The 17,643-nt window shown below is 39.5% G+C and overlaps 1 protein-coding gene across 1 annotated transcript in view; it reads left to right on the top strand.

Moving 5' to 3' along the window:
* Positions 1-17,643, top strand: part of SELENOF (selenoprotein F) — a 36,202-nt gene that overhangs the window by 2,500 nt on the left and 16,059 nt on the right. The gene's annotated exons all lie outside the window — the stretch shown is intronic.

Below are 17,643 nucleotides of genomic sequence, written 5' to 3' on the forward strand. Positions count from 1 at the left end.
TGTTTTTGGCAGCAGCCATTATTGCCCTAAGGACCCAAGTATTAAAGGACACTGAATAATTTTTTTCATTTTATTTTAATCTCCATAGTTTTCAAAATAGAGCAGTTTGAAAATAACTATCAGTAATTATAGCCAAAAATCTATAGATAAAGTATACATCACAATAGTAAGCCTAATTATTTCAATGTTACTAAATTCCAATAACTACTTCAGGTTTCCTTTCTATGGTTCTGATGGAGCAAGAAATTAACTGGCTTTATTTTTTACTTTGTGCTCATATATTCAAAAATGTCAGCACATTTCTGGAAATTACTATAGCTAGTAAGCCAACAGAGAGAGCGTGAGTATAAAACACTTCCTGGACTCGGTCCATACAGAAAAAGCTCTTATTTCAGTCTGACAGATTAGTGAATTTTAAACTTATGTAACAGAATGGCATAAATGGTTGACCTGAATTTTGAATTTTCTAGCTCTTTCGTAACATACATTGTATATTGGTTTTAATCATTCTTTATATATATATTTTTTTTTAAATGGTAACAGATCTGTGTGTAACTTCACCCTACTGGTGCAGTGAAAGGTTTAACGTTTGTAAATCCAGTAGGAGATCCTTAGACGTGTGCTACCATAAACAAGGTATCTTACATGAAGAATGATCTGTTACAATAGATAGCAAACTCCAGGGGACCACTCACTATGTGTAAGCTTTAAGGATTCCAGCCTCTCTACATGCTTTATTTTTGTGTGAATTCCTTGCCATTCTGCTCTTGCTCTCACTTTATATGAAGGAAGACTTGCTGACAGTCAGTTGCAATTCACTAAAATCCAGGTGTCAGCACTTGACAAGATAATTCTAGTAAGTTTTACTTGACTGGAAACAGACACACAATATTAAATGGAATAGGAATATAGACCTGGCAGCTGACCTAGGAAAAACTGCACAAGTATGTGGTGATGGTATAGGCACAAATTGCATGATAAAACCAGGGCCGGCCAAACTTACTGACCCTCCAAGCCGTATACGACAATCTTCAGAAGTTCAAGAGCCGGGGCACACCTCCTGGGACTCAGGGCTTCAACCCCACAGGATGCTCCTGGCGAGGCTTGGGGCTTCAGCCCTGCCCTGCTGCTGCCCTGAACCCCAGCAGGCACATCCCGCAGGCTGAAGCCACGAGACCCACCTCCCTGTTGGGCAGAAGATTCTATCCCACTACTCTGCTGCAAGGCAGAGGTCCCGAGCTCTCTCCCCACTCCCCAAAATCTGGTAGTTGGAGAAATGGGGATGGGAGATTGTGAGGGGCTCTGCCAGCCACACTTTAACTGTAAAAGAGCATACAAAGCTGGACTTCATTTTTTTGTTAAGGTTGTGGGAGAGGGAGAATAGATGTGAAAACACTGAGTTAACAGGAATCAGTTATAATAGGTGACTGGTGCAATGCACCCCTGTATTCACATCCTACACACTACTCTAATAATCTTTGTACAAAATATGCCTTGTGAGTTATGTTTTTGGCAGGCTTCAAAGGTGCTTGATATTAAATCCAAAAACTTTAATGTTGTGTTGTGTTTCCAGTCTCTTGAATGCTTCCCTTTTCAACCATAGCATTACATTGATATAGGTTTTAGCTTAATTTTGTATGTACTAGTGGAAAAAGATCATAGAAGGAGGAAGGAAAACTATATATGCAAATATTCTCCTTCTACCCAGTACTAGCTTAAAGTTCTGTCATGGTGCCCCATCCATCTGATGTATATGAAGTGAAGGTCTAAAGTGGCAACTGATGCTAGTAGTAGGAATAACTAAAATGGGGTGAGAAGATTTTCCTATCTGAAGTGTTGGAACAGAGAGGTACAATTTGTGAAGTAATTAAAGAGATGGCAGTATGCTAGTGCCATACCAATTATCAACTTGGTACTAGTGAGGTTGTGCTAGAGGAGAAGCTGCTGCCTTCCAGCTGTGTTAAAGGAGAATTAATAGAAAAATTTCTGGATTGACACTCAGTGTTTAAGATCTTCCTGGACACTTCACTTTAGACATTGCAAGACCTTGGATTTGAAGATAATTTGCCTTGACACCAGGTTCATTAGTCCTGAATCTAAAGTTTTGACACTATGGCGAGCTGCTTAAGATGATAGTTTGATTTTAGTACAGTGGATTCTTCTATTCAATGCTTTAGAAAGGTTGCACCTCTGTCTCCAATTCCCAAACTGAGTATTAAATACATGAGCCTCTTTAAAGGCCTATCCTGTGTCAGGGACAACTGTAAGGTCCCTCCATTTTGTGCTGAGTTTACTTGTTCTGTGATTGTATTTTAGCCTTCTCTACAATATGTAAATGTCTTTGGTTATTTTTTCCTGTCATAAAAATGAAAAACCTTCACATAGCTACTAAGTGGATCCCCTTTAATTAAATATATTTGACATGTGTTTTAAAGACTTGTAAAGGACAAAGTAACTATCTAGACAGAGAATTGAAAGTGGGGAAAATACTGGATTCCCTTCCTATGGATAGGGAACACTTGAGTGAGAACATGAAAATAAGGAGAAGACCTAGCAGTCATCAGCAACTAGTTAATTTCAGCGTAATGTGAGAGAGGGTTTGGAGAATGCAGTAGTAGAAGTATATTAGATTTCAAAAAGTCTAAGTGTGGGGACTTGAAAAAAATCTGATGAATATTATATAGTTAGAGAAATTAGTGAAGTGCCTTAGTATGAGGGCTGGAAAATCTGAAGACCGTTAAGATGAAAGACTGGTTCCTTTGGGGGATGAAAGAATGCCAATAAAAGAGGCTATTGTAGTTGAAAAAGGACTGCTCGAAGATGAAGTTAAAATACAATGCGTAATGTTTACTCTACAACAAATTCAAAATACACAAGCTATGCTACTTGATACCTGAACAGATCTTATTCATAATAACGTGTTTCAGTATTAGAGGTGGGATGGAATAAAAAAAACCTATAGCACACACCCAGAGATAGCACCTGAAGAAATACAAGAATCCTGCAGTGGGGAGAGGAAGCAGTCCTTGATTGGTACTAAGGATCTGTATTTAAAACATTGTATTACCTTTTCTCCATGAGTGAGATTTTCAAAAACTGTACCATGGACTTCACTATAAGCAGAAGTTAGACCTATGAGGAAAGGTTGGGGGGAAAAAAATATGGGCATGTTTAGTTCCGAGAGAACATGACCAAGTCGGGGGGGGGGGGGGGGGGGAGAGGGACCTGATAAGTCTTCAAATATGCTAAGGGCAGTTTTGCAGAGGACTGTGATCAATTGTTCTCCATTTCTACTGAAGGTAGGGTGAGTAGTAAAGGGCCTAATGTGCAGCAAGAGAGATTTAGGTTGGATATTAAAGAAAACTTACTAACTATATAAAAATAAGCACTCAAATAGGCTTCCCTGGGAGGTTGTGAAATCACTGTTGTTGGAAGTCTTTAAGAACAGGTTAGACACCTGTCAGGATTGTATTATTTTAACTGGCTGAGTAGATACAATTTTACCAGTGGGAGTAATTTATGATCAATCTGACCACATACAGTGGAGTTCAGATAGTTATTATCAGATGAATTCTTAATATTCATGATGCTGAGAGTGGGCCTTTTCATACATCCTGCAGCGGTCTTCCAGAGCCATAAGATTGTGTGTTCAATGTTTTGACAACTCTCCACTTCAGGAAACAAAACTTGCTATCCTGGACTACTTTACTGAGATTTAAAGGTTAAATTAACTGAAAATGGAAACTTGTAGACTTCAGGCAGTGTTGCCGGCCCTCTTCATTGCTATTTATCATAGTTGAACCCCTGGCCGCTATCAGACTGTATACGTGGAGTTGGGGTGGGGAGTGTCAAGAAAATTGTTCTTTGCAGATGCTGCTGCTGCTTTTATGCAAATACTATATATTTTTCCGAGTTTCCTTAGACCATGTTCAGGTCTCAATTTAAAATGATTATGAATAATTAAGATGTCCCCCTACTTGCAGGCTTTCCAAAAAATAAATTAACTGAAGGCTGCGGAACTAATTGGTATTCCCCTCTCTTTAGCACTTTCCTTTTGGCTCATGCTGTAGCCACTCAGCCTTCTCCCTTTGATGCCTGTACAATGGGATAAGGATTTATGGTTTGTCACACAGATTAACAATATTTTCTCTGAGAAAATACTTGAAGAAATATTGCAGTTCAATCATTGTCTGACTTAACGAAAGGTCATGCACATTTTCATCTGACAGTGTTTAAATTGAGTTTAATGAGATTAGTTTAACATAAATTCTGGAAAATGCCTATATTTGCTTTATACTAATGGGAAAGTTTTGTGCATTTTTTTTTTAAACAGGTGGGAAATATTACAAGTGGGAAGAGAAAAGAATAAGATCGTTACCAGTATATGTTGTGAAAACTAGTAGGAGATACAGGATCCCTGTCAATGTGATTACTTTTCAGCTGCAACATTTGAACTTTTCAGCTCTGACCCTAACCCATCCTATATACTAAATGAGATAATGTTTGGGTTATTTTCCAAAGATATGTCTTATAGATGTCAGACCTTGGACACTATTGCACTAGTAAAATCTGGAGCCAAGATTTGAGTTAGCTGTTGAAGATCAGTGCACTCTAGTACTCATTTGAAGCTTAATTGTGTAACAAATCAGTTCTTTGCGCTACGTAGTCTGTTGACCAACTATGATCAGACTCTGCAAAACCATTTCTCAGGTGTTATAAATGTCACTCCTCTGGCTTATTGTCTTTCCAGTTTGAGAATGCTTTGTTGTACATAACCACCAAGTTGGATATTGTAGGCATAAGCGTCTAGATGTCACTTTCCCAGGGAATGACTAAGCTATAACTATAATTTCTAACAGTTAGGGGTGATGAGAGATGCCACCCTACTTGAAGTTAAAGAAATCTTAATTTTTACATTCAAGTGTCCAGTGAATCATCTTAACTTTCTTATACTAAAAGGCATATGTTTAAGAAAATTCTCCAATCTACACAATACTAGTATTTTGTATAGCATTTTATTAACGCATTTCACACACAAACTTCTGTTCTATCATCTTGACTTAATGTTTCTAGATATATGCAAAAATAAAACATTTTACACTGATAGATTCTTAATTACATCTAACAAGCTAACAGTGTAAAAACCTATGTTTCAATATTTATAGTCATGTATTCCGCAATAATTGCCCTATAGACACACAGTGGAGGTTAATTTGGGCACCGTTTAGAAGTTCTTCATTTAGAATGCAGTGTTTAAGAAAATCACAAATTTTATTGTATAACTATTCTTAAGATTAATGAAATTTTATACTGGGACATGCTGAAAATGTGTGTTGTGGAATTAGAGGGATTTCTGAAGCTGTGGTAGCTTTGTGGTAGTTCATTTCTTAGGCCTCCCAGTTTTTGGCTCTGATGTTGCAAAGGCTTATGTATGTATTTAAACTTACAGCTGGTGAAATTCTGGCTCCATCTCAGACATTGGAAGTTTGGGGAATGGAGTAGATAAGATTTCAGCATGTGAGTAGTCAGTGACTTCATAGAGACTACAGTGTGTAAAGTTAAGCATGTTAATAAGTCTTTGCAGGCTCAAGGCTTTACAGTGTACATCGAGTTTCCATTTCAGTAAGGCTATTCAACAGGATATGCTGTATATTTAAAGGGAAACAGAAATGATATGAGGTAATACTTGATTTCCTGGTGAAAGAAAGCTATGTCTTTATATTGCTTTACTCTGCCGCAGTGCTCTTGCTTGGATTTTGTGGCAAGTGCATTAAAGAAATGACCCTAGTAGGGTTCAGTACTTATTTTGATTATCCTTCTGTCCTTTCTTACTCAGTCTGCTGCCTTGTTGGAGAAACTGTCAAGTCACGTTTGTGATTTGAAGCTGGCTCATTGAGTACCAATTTGATAAAGCCAGTGAGACTAGGTCAGAATTGCCAAAGTGATTGATTAAGGAAGCACTAGTACTAGTTGCATTTACAAATTGGATAAAAAAAATAAAGATTGACTTTTCAGTTATTTCATATCAAATATTGGATTCTTTTACCATGGTTGTCGTAAGATACAACATCATGTTGTAGTGATCTTTTAAAGAATATTTCAGATTTTTTATCCTATTAAACTCATGTGTAAAACCATTGCTTGGAACTGCACAGCCTGGATTTGCCAGGTTTTTAAAACTCAAACTCTGAAGAGTAACTTCCCCTGTAGACTAACCCAATTTGATAGTGGTGGAAGGAGGAGTGAAGAGTGTCTCTTCTTCTGATTTTTAAATCTGTCACATTTTAAACTGAGTGGCATAGTATCATAAAAAGACTATCTTCAAAATAACTACAGCATTTGCTTTGTCAATGAACTCCCAATAAAAGCATCAGTTCACAAAGATTTAGTAGAACTATGAAAAGTTCTTTAACAGTGGTGCAGTTAGTAATATAGTTTTCAACCCAGAAGCAAATATTTAATTTATGGTCTTGTAAAAATCATTCAATTAATTTTCATTTGACAGCACCAAAAAGTGAGTGTGTCAGTGATTTCTGATGACTTGCTCACTGCAGCAAAAAGACTTCTAAAACAAAAATGTTTGCTTGCTTGTATATACTTATCTTTTATTTAAGACAGCCTTACTAATATTTACTCACAGTGAGCTTCCATTGCCAAAGCCAGGACAATAACTGAACTTTTCAAGAAATCCCAACCTGAACTACCATTGAGGAAATACTCAAGATCCTTGATAAATTCATAATGTATGGAGGGTCTTAACTGGGCTTTGTGTGTGGGTGTAACAGGGTGCTGGCTAGGAAACCCTGAGCCAGACCTCTGTCATGCCAGCTCCAATCAGGATGGGGAATTGGAGTAAGCCCAGGCCTAAGAGACAAATAGGGAACAGCTGCAGGCCTTGTTAGCAGTCCTTGAGGCTGTGAGCCTGATGCTATATGTAGCTACAAGATGGTGGGAATTTATACTGTAAATAAAAAGCAAGGGTGATTGCACCAAAGCAGAGGTCTCTGGCTGGTTTGTGGGCGCAGAAGATAGAGGGGCCTGCCTGGGTCCTGTTACAGTGGGACTCTGCAAAGATGGGGCAGCAGTCATGACCAAAAAGAACAATGAGGTTGCAGCATGAGTAAAGATAGTGGTACTAGCAGCAATTTGGACATTGGATGATTCATTACCGAGTCTTGATGTTGAAGTTGCAACCTGAAGTACAAAGTCTTCACCCATTCTTATTAAAATTGTTTATAAAATCTCAAGCAGTTATCTTTTTCATTTGCCGTACAAACAGATGGGCCCTGACCACACTGAGCTTCTGTTTCACAGACAAGTCAGGTGGTTGTCACATGGGAAAGTGTTACAGTGGTCTTTGAATTTTGTTACATCAGAACTTTCCTCTGGAAAAGAGGCCTTGCAGATTACATGTATAATGTGGACTTCTTGACTAAATTAGCTTACCTGATGGACACATTTGATAAATTGAATGGTCTGAACCTATCACTTCAAGGTAGGAATACAAATAAATGTCAGACTTCTTTAAAAAATGGAGTGAAAGTGATCAGAATGCTATTAAAGACCAAATATAAACTGGATTGTATTCCCATTTTGATGAATATTTTCCTGGAGTCCAATGCAAATCTCTAGATTGATTTGAAACCCATTCTCACTGTTTACTCCATTCCAACCTTAAGTAACTTGCTCAAGAAACTATCAAAATTGTCAAGTGATTACATGCTAAAGACCAATTTTTCAAATATAAATCTAGGAGTTCTGTTACATCAGTATGAAGAACTCGGAGACGAAGCTGTAAAAGTGCTGTTTCCATTTGCTTCCAGTTACCTCTGAGAGATTAGGTTTTCAGCCATGATTTCTGTGAAAACTAAATATAGAAAAAAAATTAAACTCTGAAAACAACTTACATCTGGCACTATCAGATTCAACCAAATGTACAACTATGCAGTTTGGAACAGGCACATTCTCACTGAAATCTTAGGCTGTCCCCAAACATGCCAAAAAATTAATGTTTTCAGTTTGTAATTTTTAAAACCCAGATTGGATAATTAAACTATATGTAGTTGAATAAAAGTTGCAGTGGGTTGGTTTAAAAACATAATTGTGGGGAGCCACAAATGTCTAAAATATCTGTAAGGGAAATGCAGTACTAAAGTTTGGGAACCATGGTTCTAAATAAAGCAGGAATGTGTTCTTGTGTGGAGCAGCGCTTTCATTATTCTAAATCATCAAATATGAATGACTGCAAGTTGTGGCACAAGAACAATAAAAGTTTCAAAAAGCAGGAAATTTCTTCACAATAGGGAGTTCATAAGCTTACAACTTAGCACCTGGATTTTTAAGTTACCTCGTATGGCACTTGGACTGTGCACTCTGAGCTGCCAATAATATGGGCAAAAGAATAGTCAGAAAAATATAGGTTAGTGATGTGTTAGTATATTTAGCCATTTGCACTGAGAATATAAAGAGAAATTCAGCATCAGCTTTTTCACCCCCCTAATGCTTAATGTAATAGTGCACAAGGTTAAAAATGTGTAAATTTGGCACTTGGCCTGTTTTTATGTTAGCTAAGAAATTTTAAACTTCGCATGCTGTAATGCTTGAAAATTTGTTTTCTCCATCTTTAAATTCACCAGTTTGGACTAATAGTTCAATGTTGCTACAAAGTTTTGAAGAAATAAAACACCAGAAGTATTACTAAAATTGCCTTCTTTGATATGTTAGTTGGCAATCGAGGCTAAAGCATTTCTGAAGTCCTACTTGAGTTAGCTTCCTCCTCATATCCGGTTCCAGGTTCTGCTAGACACTAAAATAATTGTAGCATTTGTGATTCTGTCATTTGGCTGTTAATTCAGTTCCTTGTACCAAAACGCTTAAAATTGCTGATAAGCAGAAGGAAACCAGAACAAGATTCAAAAGTACTTCAGATTTAGTGACATTTAGCAAGATGATGCCAGCCTTCTCTGTTTGTTTCCCACATTTTTGAGATTGAAGAAACAGAAATTGAAGCCTTCTTCCCAGTCCATATATAGTACAACAAGAGATTCCCTCACTGGAGTATTTTGCTTTTTCCTTCCATCTTCTGCTCTGTGTCCCCGTCAGGTTCCCTTTGTTTGACCCTTTGACAGCACTCCTGTTCCTGTGGTTTTATTAGTTGTCCCCCGAAATAACTTGGCTTCCAGGTCCTGTGGATCCCCCGCTTAGGCTTTAACAGGGGGCAGGTTTCTGCTCACCCACTTCCTGGATCCCAATAGGATCAGATGGTTTCCCCTGATTAACAGAAACCTCTTCAGGGTATATCTTCACCAGAATTAGTAGGACTAACTGGTGCCCAGATGTGAACAGCCACACTGCAAAACCATATCCAAGTTACTGTTTCCTCACTAGTAATTTAGAAGTTGCAGCAAAACTGAGATTGCATTAAAAAGTGTTTTGTTTGAATGCAGTTGAATTACTTAGTGTATTTGTCAATATGGCAATGGGTGGTGAAATAGGGAGCTGCAGAAAGATAGTAGCAATCCAGTATACAGAGAAGACAAGTTTTGTTATTTAAATAGCACATTTTTCTATTTAACAAAGGGCATTTACAAAAATACTAACTAGTTAAGGTTGCACTCATGTATAAATTTAAAAAAAAAAAAAGGAAATATAAAGTTAAGGATGAAAAGGTTGCAAAGTGAAACATGCTAAGTTTGGAAATGCCAGAATGAATATTGCCCAGGAAACCTTAATTCAGACCCTTTGTGCATGCACTTTATGATACTGCCTTTAATTACATGCAGAAGTGACGATCTGGGGTGAATTTTATGTGAGGGCATATCTGCACTGTAATTAGACACCTGTGGCTGACTCATGCCAGCTGATTCAGGCTAAAGGTCTGTTTAATTGCAGTATAGACATTTGGGCTCTGGCTACAGCTACCATTTCGCAGAGTCTTGGAGCCTGAGCTGCAGCCTGAGCCCAAATGTCTACAGTGTAATTAAACAGCCCCTTAGCTTAAGTCCCACAAGTCAGCTGATATGGGCGACCATGGGTTTTTAATTGCAGCATTGACATGCTCTAAGTGATGTGCCTAGCATCACATAGGAACTTGGTGGCAGGGACAGAATCCAAATCTCCAAGATGACATTCAGCTGCCCTTACAAAGACCATCTTTTCTCTTCCTACAGTCCCCTGCCAACTTCTGCAACAAATGAGGTCCCTACAGACAAGCCCCTTCACTGCACAACCTCAGTTCACTGCCAAAGCAGATTTGAGCATATTGGGAGTCCTGTGAAGTTAAAACAATCATATAATTAGACTATCATAATGCATACTCACAAGGGGGTCAAATTAAGGTTGTGTGGGCAACATTTATTCTAGCATTTCCTAATTTGAGAGACTTGACTTTAGAACCTAACTTTATATTTCCTAATTTTTTATTTTGTTTATTGATTAGAGCAACCTTAACTAATGTAAAACCAAGTTTTGTTTGTGAATATTAAAGATGTTTAGTATTAACATAAGATTCAGTTATAGAATAGCCTCTTAAAGCCCCAGCTTTCTGTAACTGTTCACTTTCTAAGTAGTCTGTTATGGGTGATGGAAGAAGTAAGGGAGAAGAATTTGAAAAAAAAACTTAGAACACTTTATCTGAGTTGCCTAAAGAATCTACAGTAGAGTAATTGAGTGATTATAGAAGGCATTTTATGCTTTGAGCTAATTCTACATTTGAGTGACCTGATTTCATTTCATTTTTAAGTCGGGTTCATTCTGTTTTATTAAGTGCTACAACAATATAAGGCTTATTGTTGTCTAAGTCTAAGCAGCCTGAGTTCTGTTCTTGTCAGTATGCTGGATATTCTAAACACATGGTTTCTAGTGAGACAGTCTCATCTGGCTTATGATGGTATAAATTGAGGAATTGTAATTGCAGTGAACTCTTAACACTAGTGTAAAATGGGTGTAAAAATCAGGTCCCCTAAATTGTGCTAGTGCGTGGCAGTATTAGTTTATTTCCTGCCCATCACAAAAAAATCCTTTGTATATCCTATATCTTGATGCACATTAGTGAGATCCTTGCTTAACTTTAGAGAGGATCAAATTGTGGCTTTACGAAGCTTTACCCCTCACTTCTGATATATTGCATGAGTGGGGGTTTTCACATTTTACTTCCATGTAAAAGGAGTTGGATATTGTTCGGTACCCCCATTAATAAGTTATCCTACTTTTATTACAAATGCAATTTTGAAATTGCAGAATGAGAAATAGTTAAATGGTGAAATACAATGCTGAGTCATGACCTTAATTCCTTAGTTAAGGCTGAAAGGTCAAAATAATTCAACTTTCCAACTTTTTTTTTTAAACACATAGTTTCCATGTGCAGTCCATATATGGGATAAATGGTTTTTGTTTTTAGGGGAGTGCAGGTCAAATTGGGGACAGTCAGGTAGTTATGATCTTCTGTCATCTGTCCACTTGAGATGATAAAGGAGATGCCTTTCTTAATAAATATATTGTGCAGATGTTTAAACTGTGATTAGGCACACAAAGTTCTTTGGCTTTGGTTCCCATTAAGTGAAGTTCAAATACACCCTTGATCTTCTGGGCTCATTAATGGGATTTGGGTGCCTCACTAGGCTCTGTTAGTCTGTGTCCGCAAAAAGAAAAGGAATACTTGTGGCACCTTAGAGACTAACAAATTTATTTGAGCATAAGCTTTTGTGAGCTACAGCTCACTTCATTGGCTCTGTTGGCATGGCTCCTACATTGGAATGGAGGGAAGATGTTAAATAAATGGTACTCTTCCCAAGCCCACCCACTGACAGTAATTCTTAGTAATATGATCCTCTCTCTGTGCTTTAATGCTTTATTCAGTAGTGGAATAGTCAAAGTTGACAAAATATGTATCTAGGAAGAGAGATTGGGGCTAGGTAATGTGTTCTTAGGGCAGACAAGCTTACCACCTTTTAGGTGGACGAGATCAACCAAGGTGGATCTCAGTTAGCTAAATCAGAGATGCTAATCTGTGTCTGTAGTAGGTAGAAGATGGTGACTAGCCTTGACCTCTTTGTCTAATCTAGACATAGCCATGGAACATTTGTCTACATTAGGAAACAGAGGTTGAAGAGCTGAGAGAATCAAGGGTAGAAAGCAAGGTTAAAAAAAATTGTGAATCTGCATCTACAGTAGAATAGGATGTAGTCAGCTAACTGTTAACCTAACCTTGTCTTTTCCTAATCCAGACATATTCCTAAAGTATTACTGTTAAAATCTGAATGAATACCCAGTGAAATGAATGTGGACAGTCATACCTCAACGTTATTATTTGACTCTGCAAACAAGTACACAATTGCTTGTTTACATTTGTTAACGTTTTCAAAGTTCTTAGCAGTCATGCTAGACTCTGCTTTCATTTAAAAAAAAAATGATCCTGGAGAATAAGGAGGTAGTTTGTAAGAGATCATTATGCTGTGCTGGCCCTCCTGAGACATTAAAAAATTATTTAGACAATGGATTCTAAAGTTGAGACTCAAAAATTGCTAGTTTTCCCATACTTTGCCACTTTTTTACTTCAGTTACATACACTAACTGAACTTGGTATAAAATAATAAAACTGGTTCTGTTCACTAATTTTCAGAGATGACTAGCACAGAGTCCTTTTCTGGGGTGGTGGTGTGCCAACATCTGGTAGTTACATAGATATCTGTATTTTTTTTGTTTTGACTAGTAATGTTTACCAGACATCCATCTATATCCTCTAGTTTTCTACTTTAAGAAAATCTAGCTCTTAATTGCAACATAGCTACTTCACATTTGTCTTTCACTATAACTCTCAAACATCCACAGAGGTAGGCAAGTCTCACTAGCCCCATTTTTACCACTAGAGAAAGGTTGTGACTCCTAAAACTGAGTCAGTAGTAGAGGTGCTAGGTTCCAGTATGATTTCCTATCCACTTAGCCATGCTTCCCTTTGGCTCTCGCCTCCAACAGGTGCCCAGTCTTTCAGGAAACATTGACGTGGACATCATCCCTATTCTTTTAGTAATGAATAGGGCCCTACCAAATTCATGGTCCATTCTGGTCAATTTCACAGCCAGAAAGTTTTAAAATTGGTCCATTTCATTATTTCAGATGTTTACCCCTGAAATTTCATGGTCTTGTAGCCATGGGAGTACTGACCCAAAATGGGACTATGTGGGGTTACAAAGTTGTTGTAGAAAGCGTCCCAAGATTTCCACCCTCACTTCTGTGCTGCCTTCAGAGCTCCCTGCAGTTAGAGGAGATTCCTGGAGATGGAGGTGGGTAGGATCTCCCCCATGCTGCTGGGAGTGCCCCAGCCATGGGTTCCTAGCTGCTAGTCCACACCAGGGACAGATTAAGGCAGGTGCCCCCAGCCCCTTTGGGGCTCCCCTGGGAAAATGGGCACCCAAGCCCTAGGGTGGAAGCCCTAACGGGGTCACTCCGAGCCCAGGCTGCCCTGGGTGGGGGGCGGAAGCCTCAAGCTCAGTGCCTAGAGCCACAGCAGTGAGAAAAGTGTGTGTGCGGGGTGGGCAATGGAAGACCAGAGCCCAGCTCCTGGGCTGGTGCAGTGCAAAAGTGAGGATGTACCACCCTCATTTCTCTGCTGCCTCCAGAGGGGGGTCTAATCTCCCTACAAGGAGCAGCCATAGAAGGGAAGGACAACTCCTGTCCTGCCCCAGTGTGTCCAGACTAGCAGCTGGGAGCCCTTGGCTCCAAGCAGCAGGGGAGATCAGATTTCATGGGGAAGGGTTGATTTCACAGTCTGTGACATTTTTTTCACGGCTGTGAAATTGGTAGTGCTCTAGTAATTAATGGTTTTCGCTTCTGGGACAATGAGACCCTTCATTCTATCTGAGAACTATGAAATTTAATTTTTTGTTCTCTTGAAAGTCAGAGGTGGTGCTTTGGGAAGGGGCTGGTCTAGGGACCTTCAAGACCACCATAATCCAATGGAATTTCTGGTCTTGTAGCATAGGGTCTTTCACCTGTTTCATGAATAAGACCTCAGTCCAAAGCTGTTGCTAACTCTCTGCCAGAATTGTGTAAGGCAGGCGGTTGGTCTTTCGTGTACACAATTTTGAAATATTACAGATAAGATTAATCTAAACTCTGCAGCAAGGCCCACCAGTTCTTTAGTAAGTCAAGAAATGCATTGATTAAATATACATGTGTGTTAACACTGTCCTGATTGTAATATTCAATTTTACACTGTCACTAAACTTTCAGTATGCTTCAAACTTTTGTAGTGACGAGGCATAACTACACTGCATAAGTTGTTAGACAAGTTGAAGGTTTTGGCAACTGGTTAGCAAAGAGGTGAGTGTTTGGACACTCACAAACTAGATGTTTCTGCTAAAATGAGGAGCAGGGTTTGTCTGATAGTAGTCATTAGCTCAGAGAAAAATTGCCCTCATTTATCTTAAGTATTGTTAACTGGTATTCGTTTTCTGTGTTTGGGAGGCTCTTTCAAAAATCAAAGGCTAGAATTTAAGCTTAAAATAAAGTAAAGCTTAGATTCTGCAGCAGAATTCTGCTACAAGGGTTGTTTGGCAAATTCCTCTGATACACATGGCTACGAACACAGGAACACCACCAGACAACTGTGCCTTTTGACCATCTGACCTTTACATTCTTAGCTCTCATTGAGACCCTGACTTCTCCCCCCTCTGCCCCACATCCCTGGGTGAGGTTTGAATGAGAGGGGTTTTTGTAACCAGATTTAGTCTGATGCCATGTTAGGAATTATGCAGAAATGGACTTTTGGTGGCTCTCTTTTACAGAGCAATAATTCATAATGCCCCTTGGAACAAGGTTCTCCTACTGCTTCCTTGTATTCTACTGATTCCTGTGAATTTTGTGTCTCCCGGGAAGATTAGGGTCACTTTGGCAACATGCATAACCTATAATCTGTTTTAATGACCTGCTCCGAAAAGAGTACAATGTATGATTGTTAAATCAATTACCTTAGTTTTGTCTGTATGTTATAATATCCTCAAATTAAGACTAATTATTGCTGTCATACAAAAAAGGATTTCAAATGTAAGTGTGGAAAAAAAAATGTAAAAAATGAATTAGAAAAAGAACCTGATTTAGAATTCCAGTTTCATATAAGGCAGTGTCAGTCAAATTTGGTTGTGAAGAGATGGTTTGATGATGAATTATTTTACCAGCTTATACAGTTTGTAACTGAGGTAACTGGAAATTCTCAACGCACGCTCTCTCACACACACACTCTCTCTCTCTCGTATTATTTGTTGGTGACTTCTCTTTTGTTAGAGTTCAGAATTCTTATTCCCGCTACTTTAAAAAAAATTTGTCAAGGTCTTTAAACCAGTGGGTGCAATAGATAGGCAAATGCCACAACAATTTTTGATTTCAGAAGTCATTTTTTTTATTTTACAAAATGTTGCTATCAGAGTATCTGAATACTTAAAGATTGTTTATTAGTTGAGTATCGTATCTCAATCCATTTTTTGATTTTAAAAATAGCTTATAATTTTATGGCTATGTTCAAGTTAGATGTCAGTCTAAACAAGATCATGCCAAGTCAGCAGTGGAATAGAAAACTTGCAGTGAAATCGTAGGTTCAATAGAAAGTAATGTTGACTATTCATTAGCTGGCAATGCAAAACTCTCCTAAGTTAGCACTGATCTAAACCCCTAGCAAGATGATGGGGGTGATCTGTGCTAATTGAGGTGCTATATTTCATTTGAGAAAGCAGAGGTTATGTTCAGTTCACTACAGAATCTGATAGTTTTTCTCATTTAGATGTAAGCTCTGTCAGAGGCCCTGTCTACACTGGCAAGTTTCTTTGTAGTAAAGCAGCTTTCTACACTGTTACTCCTGTAACACTGTTGCTGCACACAGGCAATCCGCATGGGGCCATGGCAGAAGCCACAGTCTTGGAGAAGACCCTCCCTTGATTCCCTGCTCACCCTCAACAGTGAGGTAGCTTCCATAATCACATCCTGTGGGAAGGAATGATTATCAGGGCTCCCCCCCACCCTCCCCATAGTACTGTCTCTCCACAAGAGCCAAAGGGCCAGTGTACAGCAGGGTCCAGGAAGAGTGATTTGCCCTGCCCCTGGGGCTACTCACCATTTTGGGGTTCATCTGCGCTTGCCTGGGGTCAGACAGTTAGTGACAAGTGTGAGTACGGGCTGTGTTTTAAATCACTGAATCAGTGTTGTGCGTGTTGCAGACAATACTGCTTCTGTAAAATACTGCATTTAAACTTCAGAGATGACCTTGGGAGCCAGCCTCCCTCTTTAATCAGCATCTGAACAGCTGTGCAGAATTAGAAAGCGACCAAGAAGAACTAAGGAGGACATTCTACATTATGTTGCGCTCCACAGCTGAGAAACAGAAATCGGAGTGGCAGGACAAGAAGGGGGACTGAAAGGAGAATGCAGCACGCCAGAACGAAGCCACGGCACGGCTCTTAAATGTTACGGAGCACGAAGCAGACACGCTCCAGGCAAAACTAGCACTGCAAACCAAGCAGCTCCATGCCCGTCTGCCCCTGCAGCCACTGTTACAAAACTCTTTCCCATGCTCCCCCCAGCCACTGCCAACACACACTTATCAACCTCTTGGCTCCAGTCTATACCCATGGCATTCCACTCTTTCCCCCCCACTTCACAGTCCAGCACTGCGGACTCCCAGTACCCACTGCCCTCAACACCCATCCCTCTGCCGTTTGGCCCTGCTGAACTACAGTACCTGCTGCATTGTACTCCAAAGGAGAAGGTTGGATATGATCCCTGTACATACACATCTTTAGCTGTTCCGGGACCCCATCTCCTCCAGAGACCTCTTCTCCCATTCCCCTCATGGCTGATTTTTTTGTTTGTTTGACTCTCTCCTTCGGTTGTTCTTTTTTAATAAGACTTGTATTGGTTTGAAAGCAATCTTTATTCTATTAATTGATAGCAAATGGAGCCCTGCAAAGCAACAGTTATGTTAAACCTTTATATTGCATCGTCTGCACCAATCACAACCACCTCCTAGCATTACAAGCACTGCACTCCTGAGCATAGCAACAAATGTTAGTGGCTTTCAGCTTCAAATTGCTGCCTCAAGGCATCCCTAATCCTTATGGCCCTGCATCCCTCTATTAGCCTTGGTCTCTGGCTGTTCAAACTCAGCCTCCAGGCACTGAGCCTCTGAGGTCCAGCCCTGGGTGAAGCTTTCACCCTTCCCTTCACAATTATTATGGAGCGTAAAGCACACGGCTATAAGCATAAGAATATTGTCATCTGCCAGGTCCAGCTTGCCATAGAGACAGCACCAGCTAAAAGCACGCTAAGTCATTCTGCACTTGCTCAGCCTGTTGTTGAACCGCTCCTTGCTGCTGTCAAGTTGCCCCTTGTATGGTTTCATAAGCCATGGCATTATGACGTAAGCAGGGTCTCCCAGGATTACAATGGGCATTTCAGCTTCCCCTACAGTGATCTTCTGGTCTGGGAAGAAAGTCCCTGCTTGCAGCTTCCTGAACATGCCAGTGTTCCAAAAGATGCATGTGTCATGCACCTTTCCGGACCAGCCTGTGTTAAGGTCTGTGAAACACCCATGGTGATCCACAAGCTCCTGGAGAACCATTGAGAAATACCCCTTGCGATTAATGTAGGCAGGGGCTA

This window comes from Lepidochelys kempii, chromosome 8, assembly GCF_965140265.1.
Source record: "Lepidochelys kempii isolate rLepKem1 chromosome 8, rLepKem1.hap2, whole genome shotgun sequence".
Classification (NCBI taxonomy): Eukaryota; Metazoa; Chordata; order Testudines; family Cheloniidae; genus Lepidochelys; species Lepidochelys kempii.